The sequence below is a fragment of the Anomaloglossus baeobatrachus genome, chromosome 7 (assembly GCF_048569485.1).
Source record: "Anomaloglossus baeobatrachus isolate aAnoBae1 chromosome 7, aAnoBae1.hap1, whole genome shotgun sequence".
NCBI lineage: Eukaryota > Metazoa > Chordata > Amphibia > Anura > Aromobatidae > Anomaloglossus > Anomaloglossus baeobatrachus.
In genome coordinates this window covers 205,368,676-205,386,641 of record NC_134359.1, presented here as the reverse complement: position 1 = coordinate 205,386,641, position 17,966 = coordinate 205,368,676, and the positions used below count along the sequence as shown (strand labels likewise).

General features: G+C 38.2%; 21 non-coding genes across 21 annotated transcripts; all 21 read left to right on the top strand.

Moving 5' to 3' along the window:
* Positions 1-589: 589 nt before the first annotated feature.
* TRNAT-UGU (transfer RNA threonine (anticodon UGU)) lies at positions 590-663 on the top strand. The gene has a single exon. It is a non-coding gene; the product is annotated as a tRNA-Thr (tRNA).
* Positions 664-1,439: 776 nt separating this feature from the next.
* TRNAT-UGU (transfer RNA threonine (anticodon UGU)) lies at positions 1,440-1,513 on the top strand. The gene has a single exon. It is a non-coding gene; the product is annotated as a tRNA-Thr (tRNA).
* Positions 1,514-2,289: 776 nt separating this feature from the next.
* TRNAT-CGU (transfer RNA threonine (anticodon CGU)) lies at positions 2,290-2,363 on the top strand. The gene has a single exon. It is a non-coding gene; the product is annotated as a tRNA-Thr (tRNA).
* Positions 2,364-3,140: 777 nt separating this feature from the next.
* Positions 3,141-3,214, top strand: TRNAT-UGU (transfer RNA threonine (anticodon UGU)). The gene has a single exon. It is a non-coding gene; the product is annotated as a tRNA-Thr (tRNA).
* Positions 3,215-3,990: 776 nt separating this feature from the next.
* On the top strand, positions 3,991-4,064 carry TRNAT-CGU (transfer RNA threonine (anticodon CGU)). The gene has a single exon. It is a non-coding gene; the product is annotated as a tRNA-Thr (tRNA).
* A 777-nt stretch (positions 4,065-4,841) lies between these two features.
* On the top strand, positions 4,842-4,915 carry TRNAT-UGU (transfer RNA threonine (anticodon UGU)). The gene has a single exon. It is a non-coding gene; the product is annotated as a tRNA-Thr (tRNA).
* Positions 4,916-5,691: 776 nt separating this feature from the next.
* TRNAT-UGU (transfer RNA threonine (anticodon UGU)) lies at positions 5,692-5,765 on the top strand. The gene has a single exon. It is a non-coding gene; the product is annotated as a tRNA-Thr (tRNA).
* Positions 5,766-6,541: 776 nt separating this feature from the next.
* TRNAT-UGU (transfer RNA threonine (anticodon UGU)) lies at positions 6,542-6,615 on the top strand. The gene has a single exon. It is a non-coding gene; the product is annotated as a tRNA-Thr (tRNA).
* Positions 6,616-7,391: 776 nt separating this feature from the next.
* On the top strand, positions 7,392-7,465 carry TRNAT-UGU (transfer RNA threonine (anticodon UGU)). Its single transcript has one exon. It is a non-coding gene; the product is annotated as a tRNA-Thr (tRNA).
* A 776-nt stretch (positions 7,466-8,241) lies between these two features.
* On the top strand, positions 8,242-8,315 carry TRNAT-UGU (transfer RNA threonine (anticodon UGU)). Its single transcript has one exon. It is a non-coding gene; the product is annotated as a tRNA-Thr (tRNA).
* A 776-nt stretch (positions 8,316-9,091) lies between these two features.
* TRNAT-UGU (transfer RNA threonine (anticodon UGU)) lies at positions 9,092-9,165 on the top strand. Its single transcript has one exon. It is a non-coding gene; the product is annotated as a tRNA-Thr (tRNA).
* Positions 9,166-9,941: 776 nt separating this feature from the next.
* Positions 9,942-10,015, top strand: TRNAT-UGU (transfer RNA threonine (anticodon UGU)). The gene has a single exon. It is a non-coding gene; the product is annotated as a tRNA-Thr (tRNA).
* Positions 10,016-10,791: 776 nt separating this feature from the next.
* TRNAT-UGU (transfer RNA threonine (anticodon UGU)) lies at positions 10,792-10,865 on the top strand. Its single transcript has one exon. It is a non-coding gene; the product is annotated as a tRNA-Thr (tRNA).
* A 776-nt stretch (positions 10,866-11,641) lies between these two features.
* TRNAT-UGU (transfer RNA threonine (anticodon UGU)) lies at positions 11,642-11,715 on the top strand. Its single transcript has one exon. It is a non-coding gene; the product is annotated as a tRNA-Thr (tRNA).
* A 776-nt stretch (positions 11,716-12,491) lies between these two features.
* Positions 12,492-12,565, top strand: TRNAT-UGU (transfer RNA threonine (anticodon UGU)). The gene has a single exon. It is a non-coding gene; the product is annotated as a tRNA-Thr (tRNA).
* Positions 12,566-13,341: 776 nt separating this feature from the next.
* Positions 13,342-13,415, top strand: TRNAT-UGU (transfer RNA threonine (anticodon UGU)). The gene has a single exon. It is a non-coding gene; the product is annotated as a tRNA-Thr (tRNA).
* A 777-nt stretch (positions 13,416-14,192) lies between these two features.
* TRNAT-CGU (transfer RNA threonine (anticodon CGU)) lies at positions 14,193-14,266 on the top strand. Its single transcript has one exon. It is a non-coding gene; the product is annotated as a tRNA-Thr (tRNA).
* A 777-nt stretch (positions 14,267-15,043) lies between these two features.
* TRNAT-UGU (transfer RNA threonine (anticodon UGU)) lies at positions 15,044-15,117 on the top strand. Its single transcript has one exon. It is a non-coding gene; the product is annotated as a tRNA-Thr (tRNA).
* A 776-nt stretch (positions 15,118-15,893) lies between these two features.
* On the top strand, positions 15,894-15,967 carry TRNAT-UGU (transfer RNA threonine (anticodon UGU)). Its single transcript has one exon. It is a non-coding gene; the product is annotated as a tRNA-Thr (tRNA).
* Positions 15,968-16,743: 776 nt separating this feature from the next.
* Positions 16,744-16,817, top strand: TRNAT-UGU (transfer RNA threonine (anticodon UGU)). Its single transcript has one exon. It is a non-coding gene; the product is annotated as a tRNA-Thr (tRNA).
* Positions 16,818-17,593: 776 nt separating this feature from the next.
* On the top strand, positions 17,594-17,667 carry TRNAT-UGU (transfer RNA threonine (anticodon UGU)). Its single transcript has one exon. It is a non-coding gene; the product is annotated as a tRNA-Thr (tRNA).
* The last annotated feature ends 299 nt before the right edge of the window (positions 17,668-17,966 follow it).

Below are 17,966 nucleotides of genomic sequence, written 5' to 3'. Positions count from 1 at the left end.
TGCCAAATGAAAACAGTGGGTTTCCTTTTGCCAGACTGAAATGTTAGAAAAGTTTGATAGCAGCCTTCTTGAACAGGAAATGCTGGAAATACTCACTGCTTGGGCTGAAAAAGATAATTTAGAGTTTCAACATTGGAGATGAAGGTAACTTCAACAAGTATGGGATTCAAAAACCATGCATGCAGAGCACAATGGATTAGTAGTCATACGCCATAACCACTCGGCAGCTCGTCTACAGGAAGAGTCTGTAGCCAGGTGATGTGATCTAATGAGGATTTTGACAAGTCTGTGCAATTTCACTAAAGATTGTGTATGAGCTTCTGGCAAAGTGGCTCTTATCATATCTACAACAGTGGATTATGTCAAGAGTTGGACAAGCTCAAACTTTATCAGAGATTAACCAAAGTTTAGGGTTTTAATATCAGTAATTCAATAAAGATTGTATTTTTTGTCACTATTGAAACCCTAAAAATTAGTCCAGTAAAGAAAGAATTTGCATAAGTCGTCTATCTCTAGACATTCAAGGACACTGAAAGACATGAGGTGAGGGCGATTCTACCAGTAGTGCTTTCCTACTCTTAAACAAAGTGGTGCTGTGGCTTAGTTGGTTAAAGCGCCTGTCTTGTAAACAGGAGATCCTGAGTTCGAATCTCAGCAGTGCCTTCTTTTCATAGCCTCTTACAGAAGTTTCTATGTTTAACAATGTACTTTCCTTGTAAAAATACTATAAAGTCAAACTTGTCTTTCTCATATCCCTTCCTTAGATAGTGCAATGGAGAGATTCTAAATCTGTGTTGTCAAAGTACTCAAAAGGAAGAAGATGTCAGCCAATATAGGATGGCATCAAGCATGCCAAATGAAAACAGTGGGTTTACTTTTGCCAGACTGAAATGTTAGAAAAGTTTGATAGCAGCCTTCTTGAACAGGAAATGCTGGAAATACTCACTGCTTGGGCTGAAAAAGATAATTTAGAGTTTCAACATTGGAGATGAAGGTAACTTCAACAAGTATGGGATTCAAAAACCATGCATGCAGAGCACAATGGATTAGTAGTCATACGCCATAACCACTCGGCAGCTCGTCTACAGGAAGAGTCTGTAGCCAGATGATGTGATCTAATGAGGATTTTGACAAGTCTGTGCAATTTCACTAAAGATTGTGTATGAGCTTCTGGCAAAGTGGCTCTTATCATATCTACAACAGTGGATTATGTCAAGAGTTGGACAAGCTCAAACTTTATCAGAGATTAACCAAAGTTTAGGGTTTTAATATCAGTAATTCAATAAAGATTGTATTTTTTGTCACTATTGAAGCCCTAAAAATTAGTCCAGTAAAGAAAGAATTTGCATAAGTCGTCTATCTCTAGACATTCAAGGACACTGAAAGACATGAGGTGAGGGCGATTCTACCAGTAGTGCTTTCCTACTCTTAAACAAAGTGGTGCTGTGGCTTAGTTGGTTAAAGCGCCTGTCTTGTAAACAGGAGATCCTGAGTTCGAATCTCAGCAGTGCCTTCTTTTCATAGCCTCTTACAGAAGTTTCTATGTTTAACAATGTACTTTCCTTGTAAAAATACTATAAAGTCAAACTTGTCTTTCTCATATCCCTTCCTTAGATAGTGCAATGGAGAGATTCTAAATCTGTGTTGTCAAAGTACTCAAAAGGAAGAAGATGTCAGCCAATGTAGGATGGCATCAAGCATGCCAAATGAAAACAGTGGGTTTACTTTTGCCAGACTGAAATGTTAGAAAAGTTTGATAGCAGCCTTCTTGAACAGGAAATGCTGGAAATACTCACTGCTTGGGCTGAAAAAGATAATTTAGAGTTTCAACATTGGAGATGAAGGTAACTTCAACAAGTATGGGATTCAAAAACCATGCATGCAGAGCACAATGGATTAGTAGTCATACGCCATAACCACTCGGCAGCTCGTCTACAGGAAGAGTCTGTAGCCAGATGATGTGATCTAATGAGGATTTTGACAAGTCTGTGCAATTTCACTAAAGATTGTGTATGAGCTTCTGGCAAAGTGGCTCTTATCATATCTACAACAGTGGATTATGTCAAGAGTTGGACAAGCTCAAACTTTATCAGAGATTAACCAAAGTTTAGGGTTTTAATATCAGTAATTCAAGAAAGATTGTATTTTTTGTCACTATTGAAGCCCTAAAAATTAGTCCAGTAAAGAAAGAATTTGCATAAGTCGTCTATCTCTAGACATTCAAGGACACTGAAAGACATGAGGTGAGGGCGACTCTACCAGTAGTGCTTTTCTACTCTTACACAAAGTGGTGCTGTGGCTTAGTTGGTTAAAGCGCCTGTCTCGTAAACAGGAGATCCTGAGTTCGAATCTCAGCAGTGCCTTCTTTTCATAGCCTCAGTACTGAAGTTTCTATGTTTAACAGTGTACTTTCCTTGTAAAAATACTATAAAGTCAAACTTGTCTTTCTCATATCCCTTCCTTAGATAGTGCAATGGAGAGATTCTAAATCTGTGTTGTCAAAGTACTCAAAAGGAAGAAGATGTCAGCCAATGTAGGATGGCATCAAGCATGCCAAATGAAAACAGTGGGTTTACTTTTGCCAGACTGAAATGTTAGAAAAGTTTGATAGCAGCCTTCTTGAACAGGAAATGCTGGAAATACTCACTGCTTGGGCTGAAAAAGATAATTTAGAGTTTCAACATTGGAGATGAAGGTAACTTCAACAAGTATGGGATTCAAAAACCATGCATGCAGAGCACAATGGATTAGTAGTCATACGCCATAACCACTCGGCAGCTCGTCTACAGGAAGAGTCTGTAGCCAGATGATGTGATCTAATGAGGATTTTGACAAGTCTGTGCAATTTCACTAAAGATTGTGTATGAGCTTCTGGCAAAGTGGCTCTTATCATATCTACAACAGTGGATTATGTCAAGAGTTGGACAAGCTCAAACTTTATCAGAGATTAACCAAAGTTTAGGGTTTTAATATCAGTAATTCAATAAAGATTGTATTTTTTGTCACTATTGAAGCCCTAAAAATTAGTCCAGTAAAGAAAGAATTTGCATAAGTCGTCTATCTCTAGACATTCAAGGACACTGAAAGACATGAGGTGAGGGCGATTCTACCAGTAGTGCTTTCCTACTCTTAAACAAAGTGGTGCTGTGGCTTAGTTGGTTAAAGCGCCTGTCTTGTAAACAGGAGATCCTGAGTTCGAATCTCAGCAGTGCCTTCTTTTCATATCCTCTTACAGAAGTTTCTATGTTTAACAATGTACTTTCCTTGTAAAAATACTATAAAGTCAAACTTGTCTTTCTCATATCCCTTCCTTAGATAGTGCAATGGAGAGATTCTAAATCTGTGTTGTCAAAGTACTCAAAAGGAAGAAGATGTCAGCCAATGTAGGATGGCATCAAGCATGCCAAATGAAAACAGTGGGTTTACTTTTGCCAGACTGAAATGTTAGAAAAGTTTGATAGCAGCCTTCTTGAACAGGAAATGCTGGAAATACTCACTGCTTGGGCTGAAAAAGATAATTTAGAGTTTCAACATTGGAGATGAAGGTAACTTCAACAAGTATGGGATTCAAAAACCATGCATGCAGAGCACAATGGATTAGTAGTCATACGCCATAACCACTCGGCAGCTCGTCTACAGGAAGAGTCTGTAGCCAGATGATGTGATCTAATGAGGATTTTGACAAGTCTGTGCAATTTCACTAAAGATTGTGTATGAGCTTCTGGCAAAGTGGCTCTTATCATATCTACAACAGTGGATTATGTCAAGAGTTGGACAAGCTCAAACTTTATCAGAGATTAACCAAAGTTTAGGGTTTTAATATCAGTAATTCAAGAAAGATTGTATTTTTTGTCACTATTGAAGCCCTAAAAATTAGTCCAGTAAAGAAAGAATTTGCATAAGTTGTCTATCTCTAGACATTCAAGGACACTGAAAGACATGAGGTGAGGGCGACTCTACCAGTAGTGCTTTTCTACTCTTACACAAAGTGGTGCTGTGGCTTAGTTGGTTAAAGCGCCTGTCTCGTAAACAGGAGATCCTGAGTTCGAATCTCAGCAGTGCCTTCTTTTCATAGCCTCAGTACTGAAGTTTCTATGTTTAACAGTGTACTTTCCTTGTAAAAATACTATAAAGTCAAACTTGTCTTTCTCATATCCCTTCCTTAGATAGTGCAATGGAGAGATTCTAAATCTGTGTTGTCAAAGTACTCAAAAGGAAGAAGATGTCAGCCAATGTAGGATGGCATCAAGCATGCCAAATGAAAACAGTGGGTTTACTTTTGCCAGACTGAAATGTTAGAAAAGTTTGATAGCAGCCTTCTTGAACAGGAAATGCTGGAAATACTCACTGCTTGGGCTGAAAAAGATAATTTAGAGTTTCAACATTGGAGATGAAGGTAACTTCAACAAGTATGGGATTCAAAAACCATGCATGCAGAGCACAATGGATTAGTAGTCATACGCCATAACCACTCGGCAGCTCGTCTACAGGAAGAGTCTGTAGCCAGATGATGTGATCTAATGAGGATTTTGACAAGTCTGTGCAATTTCACTAAAGATTGTGTATGAGCTTCTGGCAAAGTGGCTCTTATCATATCTACAACAGTGGATTATGTCAAGAGTTGGACAAGCTCAAACTTTATCAGAGATTAACCAAAGTTTAGGGTTTTAATATCAGTAATTCAATAAAGATTGTATTTTTTGTCACTATTGAAGCCCTAAAAATTAGTCCAGTAAAGAAAGAATTTGCATAAGTCGTCTATCTCTAGACATTCAAGGACACTGAAAGACATGAGGTGAGGGCGATTCTACCAGTAGTGCTTTCCTACTCTTAAACAAAGTGGTGCTGTGGCTTAGTTGGTTAAAGCGCCTGTCTTGTAAACAGGAGATCCTGAGTTCGAATCTCAGCAGTGCCTTCTTTTCATAGCCTCTTACAGAAGTTTCTATGTTTAACAATGTACTTTCCTTGTAAAAATACTATAAAGTCAAACTTGTCTTTCTCATATCCCTTCCTTAGATAGTGCAATGGAGAGATTCTAAATCTGTGTTGTCAAAGTACTCAAAAGGAAGAAGATGTCAGCCAATGTAGGATGGCATCAAGCATGCCAAATGAAAACAGTGGGTTTACTTTTGCCAGACTGAAATGTTAGAAAAGTTTGATAGCAGCCTTCTTGAACAGGAAATGCTGGAAATACTCACTGCTTGGGCTGAAAAAGATAATTTAGAGTTTCAACATTGGAGATGAAGGTAACTTCAACAAGTATGGGATTCAAAAACCATGCATGCAGAGCACAATGGATTAGTAGTCATACGCCATAACCACTCGGCAGCTCGTCTACAGGAAGAGTCTGTAGCCAGATGATGTGATCTAATGAGGATTTTGACAAGTCTGTGCAATTTCACTAAAGATTGTGTATGAGCTTCTGGCAAAGTGGCTCTTATCATATCTACAACAGTGGATTATGTCAAGAGTTGGACAAGCTCAAACTTTATCAGAGATTAACCAAAGTTTAGGGTTTTAATATCAGTAATTCAATAAAGATTGTATTTTTTGTCACTATTGAAGCCCTAAAAATTAGTCCAGTAAAGAAAGAATTTGCATAAGTCGTCTATCTCTAGACATTCAAGGACACTGAAAGACATGAGGTGAGGGCGATTCTACCAGTAGTGCTTTCCTACTCTTAAACAAAGTGGTGCTGTGGCTTAGTTGGTTAAAGCGCCTGTCTTGTAAACAGGAGATCCTGAGTTCGAATCTCAGCAGTGCCTTCTTTTCATAGCCTCTTACAGAAGTTTCTATGTTTAACAATGTACTTTCCTTGTAAAAATACTATAAAGTCAAACTTGTCTTTCTCATATCCCTTCCTTAGATAGTGCAATGGAGAGATTCTAAATCTGTGTTGTCAAAGTACTCAAAAGGAAGAAGATGTCAGCCAATGTAGGATGGCATCAAGCATGCCAAATGAAAACAGTGGGTTTCCTTTTGCCAGACTGAAATGTTAGAAAAGTTTGATAGCAGCCTTCTTGAACAGGAAATGCTGGAAATACTCACTGCTTGGGCTGAAAAAGATAATTTAGAGTTTCAACATTGGAGATGAAGGTAACTTCAACAAGTATGGGATTCAAAAACCATGCATGCAGAGCACAATGGATTAGTAGTCATACGCCATAACCACTCGGCAGCTCGTCTACAGGAAGAGTCTGTAGCCAGATGATGTGATCTAATGAGGATTTTGACAAGTCTGTGCAATTTCACTAAAGATTGTGTATGAGCTTCTGGCAAAGTGGCTCTTATCATATCTACAACAGTGGATTATGTCAAGAGTTGGACAAGCTCAAACTTTATCAGAGATTAACCAAATTTTAGGGTTTTAATATCAGTAATTCAATAAAGATTGTATTTTTTGTCACTATTGAAGCCCTAAAAATTAGTCCAGTAAAGAAAGAATTTGCATAAGTCGTCTATCTCTAGACATTCAAGGACACTGAAAGACATGAGGTGAGGGCGATTCTACCAGTAGTGCTTTCCTACTCTTAAACAAAGTGGTGCTGTGGCTTAGTTGGTTAAAGCGCCTGTCTTGTAAACAGGAGATCCTGAGTTCGAATCTCAGCAGTGCCTTCTTTTCATAGCCTCTTACAGAAGTTTCTATGTTTAACAATGTACTTTCCTTGTAAAAATACTATAAAGTCAAACTTGTCTTTCTCATATCCCTTCCTTAGATAGTGCAATGGAGAGATTCTAAATCTGTGTTGTCAAAGTACTCAAAAGGAAGAAGATGTCAGCCAATGTAGGATGGCATCAAGCATGCCAAATGAAAACAGTGGGTTTACTTTTGCCAGACTGAAATGTTAGAAAAGTTTGATAGCAGCCTTCTTGAACAGGAAATGCTGGAAATACTCACTGCTTGGGCTGAAAAAGATAATTTAGAGTTTCAACATTGGAGATGAAGGTAACTTCAACAAGTATGGGATTCAAAAACCATGCATGCAGAGCACAATGGATTAGTAGTCATACGCCATAACCACTCGGCAGCTCGTCTACAGGAAGAGTCTGTAGCCAGATGATGTGATCTAATGAGGATTTTGACAAGTCTGTGCAATTTCACTAAAGATTGTGTATGAGCTTCTGGCAAAGTGGCTCTTATCATATCTACAACAGTGGATTATGTCAAGAGTTGGACAAGCTCAAACTTTATCAGAGATTAACCAAAGTTTAGGGTTTTAATATCAGTAATTCAATAAAGATTGTATTTTTTGTCACTATTGAAGCCCTAAAAATTAGTCCAGTAAAGAAAGAATTTGCATAAGTCGTCTATCTCTAGACATTCAAGGACACTGAAAGACATGAGGTGAGGGCGATTCTACCAGTAGTGCTTTCCTACTCTTAAACAAAGTGGTGCTGTGGCTTAGTTGGTTAAAGCGCCTGTCTTGTAAACAGGAGATCCTGAGTTCGAATCTCAGCAGTGCCTTCTTTTCATAGCCTCTTACAGAAGTTTCTATGTTTAACAATGTACTTTCCTTGTAAAAATACTATAAAGTCAAACTTGTCTTTCTCATATCCCTTCCTTAGATAGTGCAATGGAGAGATTCTAAATCTGTGTTGTCAAAGTACTCAAAAGGAAGAAGATGTCAGCCAATGTAGGATGGCATCAAGCATGCCAAATGAAAACAGTGGGTTTACTTTTGCCAGACTGAAATGTTAGAAAAGTTTGATAGCAGCCTTCTTGAACAGGAAATGCTGGAAATACTCACTGCTTGGGCTGAAAAAGATAATTTAGAGTTTCAACATTGGAGATGAAGGTAACTTCAACAAGTATGGGATTCAAAAACCATGCATGCAGAGCACAATGGATTAGTAGTCATACGCCATAACCACTCGGCAGCTCGTCTACAGGAAGAGTCTGTAGCCAGATGATGTGATCTAATGAGGATTTTGACAAGTCTGTGCAATTTCACTAAAGATTGTGTATGAGCTTCTGGCAAAGTGGCTCTTATCATATCTACAACAGTGGATTATGTCAAGAGTTGGACAAGCTCAAACTTTATCAGAGATTAACCAAAGTTTAGGGTTTTAATATCAGTAATTCAATAAAGATTGTATTTTTTGTCACTATTGAAGCCCTAAAAATTAGTCCAGTAAAGAAAGAATTTGCATAAGTCGTCTATCTCTAGACATTCAAGGACACTGAAAGACATGAGGTGAGGGCGATTCTACCAGTAGTGCTTTCCTACTCTTAAACAAAGTGGTGCTGTGGCTTAGTTGGTTAAAGCGCCTGTCTTGTAAACAGGAGATCCTGAGTTCGAATCTCAGCAGTGCCTTCTTTTCATAGCCTCTTACAGAAGTTTCTATGTTTAACAATGTACTTTCCTTGTAAAAATACTATAAAGTCAAACTTGTCTTTCTCATATCCCTTCCTTAGATAGTGCAATGGAGAGATTCTAAATCTGTGTTGTCAAAGTACTCAAAAGGAAGAAGATGTCAGCCAATGTAGGATGGCATCAAGCATGCCAAATGAAAACAGTGGGTTTACTTTTGCCAGACTGAAATGTTAGAAAAGTTTGATAGCAGCCTTCTTGAACAGGAAATGCTGGAAATACTCACTGCTTGGGCTGAAAAAGATAATTTAGAGTTTCAACATTGGAGATGAAGGTAACTTCAACAAGTATGGGATTCAAAAACCATGCATGCAGAGCACAATGGATTAGTAGTCATACGCCATAACCACTCGGCAGCTCGTCTACAGGAAGAGTCTGTAGCCAGATGATGTGATCTAATGAGGATTTTGACAAGTCTGTGCAATTTCACTAAAGATTGTGTATGAGCTTCTGGCAAAGTGGCTCTTATCATATCTACAACAGTGGATTATGTCAAGAGTTGGACAAGCTCAAACTTTATCAGAGATTAACCAAAGTTTAGGGTTTTAATATCAGTAATTCAATAAAGATTGTATTTTTTGTCACTATTGAAGCCCTAAAAATTAGTCCAGTAAAGAAAGAATTTGCATAAGTCGTCTATCTCTAGACATTCAAGGACACTGAAAGACATGAGGTGAGGGCGATTCTACCAGTAGTGCTTTCCTACTCTTAAACAAAGTGGTGCTGTGGCTTAGTTGGTTAAAGCGCCTGTCTTGTAAACAGGAGATCCTGAGTTCGAATCTCAGCAGTGCCTTCTTTTCATAGCCTCTTACAGAAGTTTCTATGTTTAACAATGTACTTTCCTTGTAAAAATACTATAAAGTCAAACTTGTCTTTCTCATATCCCTTCCTTAGATAGTGCAATGGAGAGATTCTAAATCTGTGTTGTCAAAGTACTCAAAAGGAAGAAGATGTCAGCCAATGTAGGATGGCATCAAGCATGCCAAATGAAAACAGTGGGTTTACTTTTGCCAGACTGAAATGTTAGAAAAGTTTGATAGCAGCCTTCTTGAACAGGAAATGCTGGAAATACTCACTGCTTGGGCTGAAAAAGATAATTTAGAGTTTCAACATTGGAGATGAAGGTAACTTCAACAAGTATGGGATTCAAAAACCATGCATGCAGAGCACAATGGATTAGTAGTCATACGCCATAACCACTCGGCAGCTCGTCTACAGGAAGAGTCTGTAGCCAGATGATGTGATCTAATGAGGATTTTGACAAGTCTGTGCAATTTCACTAAAGATTGTGTATGAGCTTCTGGCAAAGTGGCTCTTATCATATCTACAACAGTGGATTATGTCAAGAGTTGGACAAGCTCAAACTTTATCAGAGATTAACCAAAGTTTAGGGTTTTAATATCAGTAATTCAATAAAGATTGTATTTTTTGTCACTATTGAAGCCCTAAAAATTAGTCCAGTAAAGAAAGAATTTGCATAAGTCGTCTATCTCTAGACATTCAAGGACACTGAAAGACATGAGGTGAGGGCGATTCTACCAGTAGTGCTTTCCTACTCTTAAACAAAGTGGTGCTGTGGCTTAGTTGGTTAAAGCGCCTGTCTTGTAAACAGGAGATCCTGAGTTCGAATCTCAGCAGTGCCTTCTTTTCATAGCCTCTTACAGAAGTTTCTATGTTTAACAATGTACTTTCCTTGTAAAAATACTATAAAGTCAAACTTGTCTTTCTCATATCCCTTCCTTAGATAGTGCAATGGAGAGATTCTAAATCTGTGTTGTCAAAGTACTCAAAAGGAAGAAGATGTCAGCCAATGTAGGATGGCATCAAGCATGCCAAATGAAAACAGTGGGTTTACTTTTGCCAGACTGAAATGTTAGAAAAGTTTGATAGCAGCCTTCTTGAACAGGAAATGCTGGAAATACTCACTGCTTGGGCTGAAAAAGATAATTTAGAGTTTCAACATTGGAGATGAAGGTAACTTCAACAAGTATGGGATTCAAAAACCATGCATGCAGAGCACAATGGATTAGTAGTCATACGCCATAACCACTCGGCAGCTCGTCTACAGGAAGAGTCTGTAGCCAGATGATGTGATCTAATGAGGATTTTGACAAGTCTGTGCAATTTCACTAAAGATTGTGTATGAGCTTCTGGCAAAGTGGCTCTTATCATATCTACAACAGTGGATTATGTCAAGAGTTGGACAAGCTCAAACTTTATCAGAGATTAACCAAAGTTTAGGGTTTTAATATCAGTAATTCAATAAAGATTGTATTTTTTGTCACTATTGAAGCCCTAAAAATTAGTCCAGTAAAGAAAGAATTTGCATAAGTCGTCTATCTCTAGACATTCAAGGACACTGAAAGACATGAGGTGAGGGCGATTCTACCAGTAGTGCTTTCCTACTCTTAAACAAAGTGGTGCTGTGGCTTAGTTGGTTAAAGCGCCTGTCTTGTAAACAGGAGATCCTGAGTTCGAATCTCAGCAGTGCCTTCTTTTCATAGCCTCTTACAGAAGTTTCTATGTTTAACAATGTACTTTCCTTGTAAAAATACTATAAAGTCAAACTTGTCTTTCTCATATCCCTTCCTTAGATAGTGCAATGGAGAGATTCTAAATCTGTGTTGTCAAAGTACTCAAAAGGAAGAAGATGTCAGCCAATGTAGGATGGCATCAAGCATGCCAAATGAAAACAGTGGGTTTACTTTTGCCAGACTGAAATGTTAGAAAAGTTTGATAGCAGCCTTCTTGAACAGGAAATGCTGGAAATACTCACTGCTTGGGCTGAAAAAGATAATTTAGAGTTTCAACATTGGAGATGAAGGTAACTTCAACAAGTATGGGATTCAAAAACCATGCATGCAGAGCACAATGGATTAGTAGTCATACGCCATAACCACTCGGCAGCTCGTCTACAGGAAGAGTCTGTAGCCAGATGATGTGATCTAATGAGGATTTTGACAAGTCTGTGCAATTTCACTAAAGATTGTGTATGAGCTTCTGGCAAAGTGGCTCTTATCATATCTACAACAGTGGATTATGTCAAGAGTTGGACAAGCTCAAACTTTATCAGAGATTAACCAAAGTTTAGGGTTTTAATATCAGTAATTCAATAAAGATTGTATTTTTTGTCACTATTGAAGCCCTAAAAATTAGTCCAGTAAAGAAAGAATTTGCATAAGTCGTCTATCTCTAGACATTCAAGGACACTGAAAGACATGAGGTGAGGGCGATTCTACCAGTAGTGCTTTCCTACTCTTAAACAAAGTGGTGCTGTGGCTTAGTTGGTTAAAGCGCCTGTCTTGTAAACAGGAGATCCTGAGTTCGAATCTCAGCAGTGCCTTCTTTTCATAGCCTCTTACAGAAGTTTCTATGTTTAACAATGTACTTTCCTTGTAAAAATACTATAAAGTCAAACTTGTCTTTCTCATATCCCTTCCTTAGATAGTGCAATGGAGAGATTCTAAATCTGTGTTGTCAAAGTACTCAAAAGGAAGAAGATGTCAGCCAATGTAGGATGGCATCAAGCATGCCAAATGAAAACAGTGGGTTTACTTTTGCCAGACTGAAATGTTAGAAAAGTTTGATAGCAGCCTTCTTGAACAGGAAATGCTGGAAATACTCACTGCTTGGGCTGAAAAAGATAATTTAGAGTTTCAACATTGGAGATGAAGGTAACTTCAACAAGTATGGGATTCAAAAACCATGCATGCAGAGCACAATGGATTAGTAGTCATACGCCATAACCACTCGGCAGCTCGTCTACAGGAAGAGTCTGTAGCCAGATGATGTGATCTAATGAGGATTTTGACAAGTCTGTGCAATTTCACTAAAGATTGTGTATGAGCTTCTGGCAAAGTGGCTCTTATCATATCTACAACAGTGGATTATGTCAAGAGTTGGACAAGCTCAAACTTTATCAGAGATTAACCAAAGTTTAGGGTTTTAATATCAGTAATTCAATAAAGATTGTATTTTTTGTCACTATTGAAGCCCTAAAAATTAGTCCAGTAAAGAAAGAATTTGCATAAGTCGTCTATCTCTAGACATTCAAGGACACTGAAAGACATGAGGTGAGGGCGATTCTACCAGTAGTGCTTTCCTACTCTTAAACAAAGTGGTGCTGTGGCTTAGTTGGTTAAAGCGCCTGTCTTGTAAACAGGAGATCCTGAGTTCGAATCTCAGCAGTGCCTTCTTTTCATAGCCTCTTACAGAAGTTTCTATGTTTAACAATGTACTTTCCTTGTAAAAATACTATAAAGTCAAACTTGTCTTTCTCATATCCCTTCCTTAGATAGTGCAATGGAGAGATTCTAAATCTGTGTTGTCAAAGTACTCAAAAGGAAGAAGATGTCAGCCAATGTAGGATGGCATCAAGCATGCCAAATGAAAACAGTGGGTTTACTTTTGCCAGACTGAAATGTTAGAAAAGTTTGATAGCAGCCTTCTTGAACAGGAAATGCTGGAAATACTCACTGCTTGGGCTGAAAAAGATAATTTAGAGTTTCAACATTGGAGATGAAGGTAACTTCAACAAGTATGGGATTCAAAAACCATGCATGCAGAGCACAATGGATTAGTAGTCATACGCCATAACCACTCGGCAGCTCGTCTACAGGAAGAGTCTGTAGCCAGATGATGTGATCTAATGAGGATTTTGACAAGTCTGTGCAATTTCACTAAAGATTGTGTATGAGCTTCTGGCAAAGTGGCTCTTATCATATCTACAACAGTGGATTATGTCAAGAGTTGGACAAGCTCAAACTTTATCAGAGATTAACCAAAGTTTAGGGTTTTAATATCAGTAATTCAATAAAGATTGTATTTTTTGTCACTATTGAAGCCCTAAAAATTAGTCCAGTAAAGAAAGAATTTGCATAAGTCGTCTATCTCTAGACATTCAAGGACACTGAAAGACATGAGGTGAGGGCGATTCTACCAGTAGTGCTTTCCTACTCTTAAACAAAGTGGTGCTGTGGCTTAGTTGGTTAAAGCGCCTGTCTTGTAAACAGGAGATCCTGAGTTCGAATCTCAGCAGTGCCTTCTTTTCATAGCCTCAGTACTGAAGTTTCTATGTTTAACAGTGTACTTTCCTTGTAAAAATACTATAAAGTCAAACTTGTCTTTCTCATATCCCTTCCTTAGATATTGCAATGGAGAGATTCTAAATCTGTGTTGTCAAAGTACTCAAAAGGAAGAAGATGTCAGCCAATGTAGGATGGCATCAAGCATGCCAAATGAAAACAGTGGGTTTACTTTTGCCAGACTGAAATGTTAGAAAAGTTTGATAGCAGCCTTCTTGAACAGGAAATGCTGGAAATACTCACTGCTTGGGCTGAAAAAGATAATTTAGAGTTTCAACATTGGAGATGAAGGTAACTTCAACAAGTATGGGATTCAAAAACCATGCATGCAGAGCACAATGGATTAGTAGTCATACGCCATAACCACTCGGCAGCTCGTCTACAGGAAGAGTCTGTAGCCAGATGATGTGATCTAATGAGGATTTTGACAAGTCTGTGCAATTTCACTAAAGATTGTGTATGAGCTTCTGGCAAAGTGGCTCTTATCATATCTACAACAGTGGATTATGTCAAGAGTTGGACAAGCTCAAACTTTATCAGAGATTAACCAAAGTTTAGGGTTTTAATATCAGTAATTCAATAAAGATTGTATTTTTTGTCACTATTGAAGCCCTAAAAATTAGTCCAGTAAAGAAAGAATTTGCATAAGTCGTCTATCTCTAGACATTCAAGGACACTGAAAGACATGAGGTGAGGGCGACTCTACCAGTAGTGCTTTTCTACTCTTACACAAAGTGGTGCTGTGGCTTAGTTGGTTAAAGCGCCTGTCTCGTAAACAGGAGATCCTGAGTTCGAATCTCAGCAGTGCCTTCTTTTCATAGCCTCAGTACTGAAGTTTCTATGTTTAACAGTGTACTTTCCTTGTAAAAATACTATAAAGTCAAACTTGTCTTTCTCATATCCCTTCCTTAGATAGTGCAATGGAGAGATTCTAAATCTGTGTTGTCAAAGTACTCAAAAGGAAGAAGATGTCAGCCAATGTAGGATGGCATCAAGCATGCCAAATGAAAACAGTGGGTTTACTTTTGCCAGACTGAAATGTTAGAAAAGTTTGATAGCAGCCTTCTTGAACAGGAAATGCTGGAAATACTCACTGCTTGGGCTGAAAAAGATAATTTAGAGTTTCAACATTGGAGATGAAGGTAACTTCAACAAGTATGGGATTCAAAAACCATGCATGCAGAGCACAATGGATTAGTAGTCATACGCCATAACCACTCGGCAGCTCGTCTACAGGAAGAGTCTGTAGCCAGATGATGTGATCTAATGAGGATTTTGACAAGTCTGTGCAATTTCACTAAAGATTGTGTATGAGCTTCTGGCAAAGTGGCTCTTATCATATCTACAACAGTGGATTATGTCAAGAGTTGGACAAGCTCAAACTTTATCAGAGATTAACCAAAGTTTAGGGTTTTAATATCAGTAATTCAATAAAGATTGTATTTTTTGTCACTATTGAAGCCCTAAAAATTAGTCCAGTAAAGAAAGAATTTGCATAAGTCGTCTATCTCTAGACATTCAAGGACACTGAAAGACATGAGGTGAGGGCGATTCTACCAGTAGTGCTTTCCTACTCTTAAACAAAGTGGTGCTGTGGCTTAGTTGGTTAAAGCGCCTGTCTTGTAAACAGGAGATCCTGAGTTCGAATCTCAGCAGTGCCTTCTTTTCATAGCCTCTTACAGAAGTTTCTATGTTTAACAATGTACTTTCCTTGTAAAAATACTATAAAGTCAAACTTGTCTTTCTCATATCCCTTCCTTAGATAGTGCAATGGAGAGATTCTAAATCTGTGTTGTCAAAGTACTCAAAAGGAAGAAGATGTCAGCCAATGTAGGATGGCATCAAGCATGCCAAATGAAAACAGTGGGTTTACTTTTGCCAGACTGAAATGTTAGAAAAGTTTGATAGCAGCCTTCTTGAACAGGAAATGCTGGAAATACTCACTGCTTGGGCTGAAAAAGATAATTTAGAGTTTCAACATTGGAGATGAAGGTAACTTCAACAAGTATGGGATTCAAAAACCATGCATGCAGAGCACAATGGATTAGTAGTCATACGCCATAACCACTCGGCAGCTCGTCTACAGGAAGAGTCTGTAGCCAGATGATGTGATCTAATGAGGATTTTGACAAGTCTGTGCAATTTCACTAAAGATTGTGTATGAGCTTCTGGCAAAGTGGCTCTTATCATATCTACAACAGTGGATTATGTCAAGAGTTGGACAAGCTCAAACTTTATCAGAGATTAACCAAAGTTTAGGGTTTTAATATCAGTAATTCAATAAAGATTGTATTTTTTGTCACTATTGAAGCCCTAAAAATTAGTCCAGTAAAGAAAGAATTTGCATAAGTCGTCTATCTCTAGACATTCAAGGACACTGAAAGACATGAGGTGAGGGCGATTCTACCAGTAGTGCTTTCCTACTCTTAAACAAAGTGGTGCTGTGGCTTAGTTGGTTAAAGCGCCTGTCTTGTAAACAGGAGATCCTGAGTTCGAATCTCAGCAGTGCCTTCTTTTCATAGCCTCTTACAGAAGTTTCTATGTTTAACAATGTACTTTCCTTGTAAAAATACTATAAAGTCAAACTTGTCTTTCTCATATCCCTTCCTTAGATAGTGCAATGGAGAGATTCTAAATCTGTGTTGTCAAAGTACTCAAAAGGAAGAAGATGTCAGCCAATGTAGGATGGCATCAAGCATGCCAAATGAAAACAGTGGGTTTACTTTTGCCAGACTGAAATGTTAGAAAAGTTTGATAGCAGCCTTCTTGAACAGGAAATGCTGGAAATACTCACTGCTTGGGCTGAAAAAGATAATTTAGAGTTTCAACATTGGAGATGAAGGTAACTTCAACAAGTATGGGATTCAAAAACCATGCATGCAGAGCACAATGGATTAGTAGTCATACGCCATAACCACTCGGCAGCTCGTCTACAGGAAGAGTCTGTAGCCAGATGATGTGATCTAATGAGGATTTTGACAAGTCTGTGCAATTTCACTAAAGATTGTGTATGAGCTTCTGGCAAAGTGGCTCTTATCATATCTACAACAGTGGATTATGTCAAGAGTTGGACAAGCTCAAACTTTATCAGAGATTAACCAAAGTTTAGGGTTTTAATATCAGTAATTCAATAAAGATTGTATTTTTTGTCACTATTGAAGCCCTAAAAATTAGTCCAGTAAAGAAAGAATTTGCATAAGTCGTCTATCTCTAGACATTCAAGGACACTGAAAGACATGAGGTGAGGGCGATTCTACCAGTAGTGCTTTCCTACTCTTAAACAAAGTGGTGCTGTGGCTTAGTTGGTTAAAGCGCCTGTCTTGTAAACAGGAGATCCTGAGTTCGAATCTCAGCAGTGCCTTCTTTTCATAGCCTCTTACAGAAGTTTCTATGTTTAACAATGTACTTTCCTTGTAAAAATACTATAAAGTCAAACTTGTCTTTCTCATATCCCTTCCTTAGATAGTGCAATGGAGAGATTCTAAATCTGTGTTGTCAAAGTACTCAAAAGGAAGAAGATGTCAGCCAATGTAGGATGGCATCAAGCATGCCAAATGAAAACAGTGGGTTTCCTTTTGCCAGACTGAAATGTTAGAAAAGTTTGATAGCAGCCTTCTTGAACAGGAAATGCTGGAAATACTCACTGCTTGGGCTGAAAAAGATAATTTAGAGTTTCAACATTGGAGATGAAGGTAACTTCAACAAGTATGGGATTCAAAAACCATGCATGCAGAGCACAATGGATTAGTAGTCATACGCCATAACCACTCGGCAGCTCGTCTACAGGAAGAGTCTGTAGCCAGATGATGTGATCTAATGAGGATTTTGACAAGTCTGTGCAATTTCACTAAAGATTGTGTATGAGCTTCTGGCAAAGTGGCTCTTATCATATCTACAACAGTGGATTATGTCAAGAGTTGGACAAGCTCAAACTTTATCAGAGATTAACCAAAGTTTAGGGTTTTAATATCAGTAATTCAATAAAGATTGTATTTTTTGTCACTATTGAAGCCCTAAAAATTAGTCCAGTAAAGAAAGAATTTGCATAAGTCGTCTATCTCTAGACATTCAAGGACACTGAAAGACATGAGGTGAGGGCGATTCTACCAGTAGTGCTTTCCTACTCTTAAACAAAGTGGTGCTGTGGCTTAGTTGGTTAAAGCGCCTGTCTTGTAAACAGGAGATCCTGAGTTCGAATCTCAGCAGTGCCTTCTTTTCATAGCCTCTTACAGAAGTTTCTATGTTTAACAATGTACTTTCCTTGTAAAAATACTATAAAGTCAAACTTGTCTTTCTCATATCCCTTCCTTAGATAGTGCAATGGAGAGATTCTAAATCTGTGTTGTCAAAGTACTCAAAAGGAAGAAGATGTCAGCCAATGTAGGATGGCATCAAGCATGCCAAATGAAAACAGTGGGTTTACTTTTGCCAGACTGAAATGTTAGAAAAGTTTGATAGCAGCCTTCTTGAACAGGAAATGCTGGAAATACTCACTGCTTGGGCTGAAAAA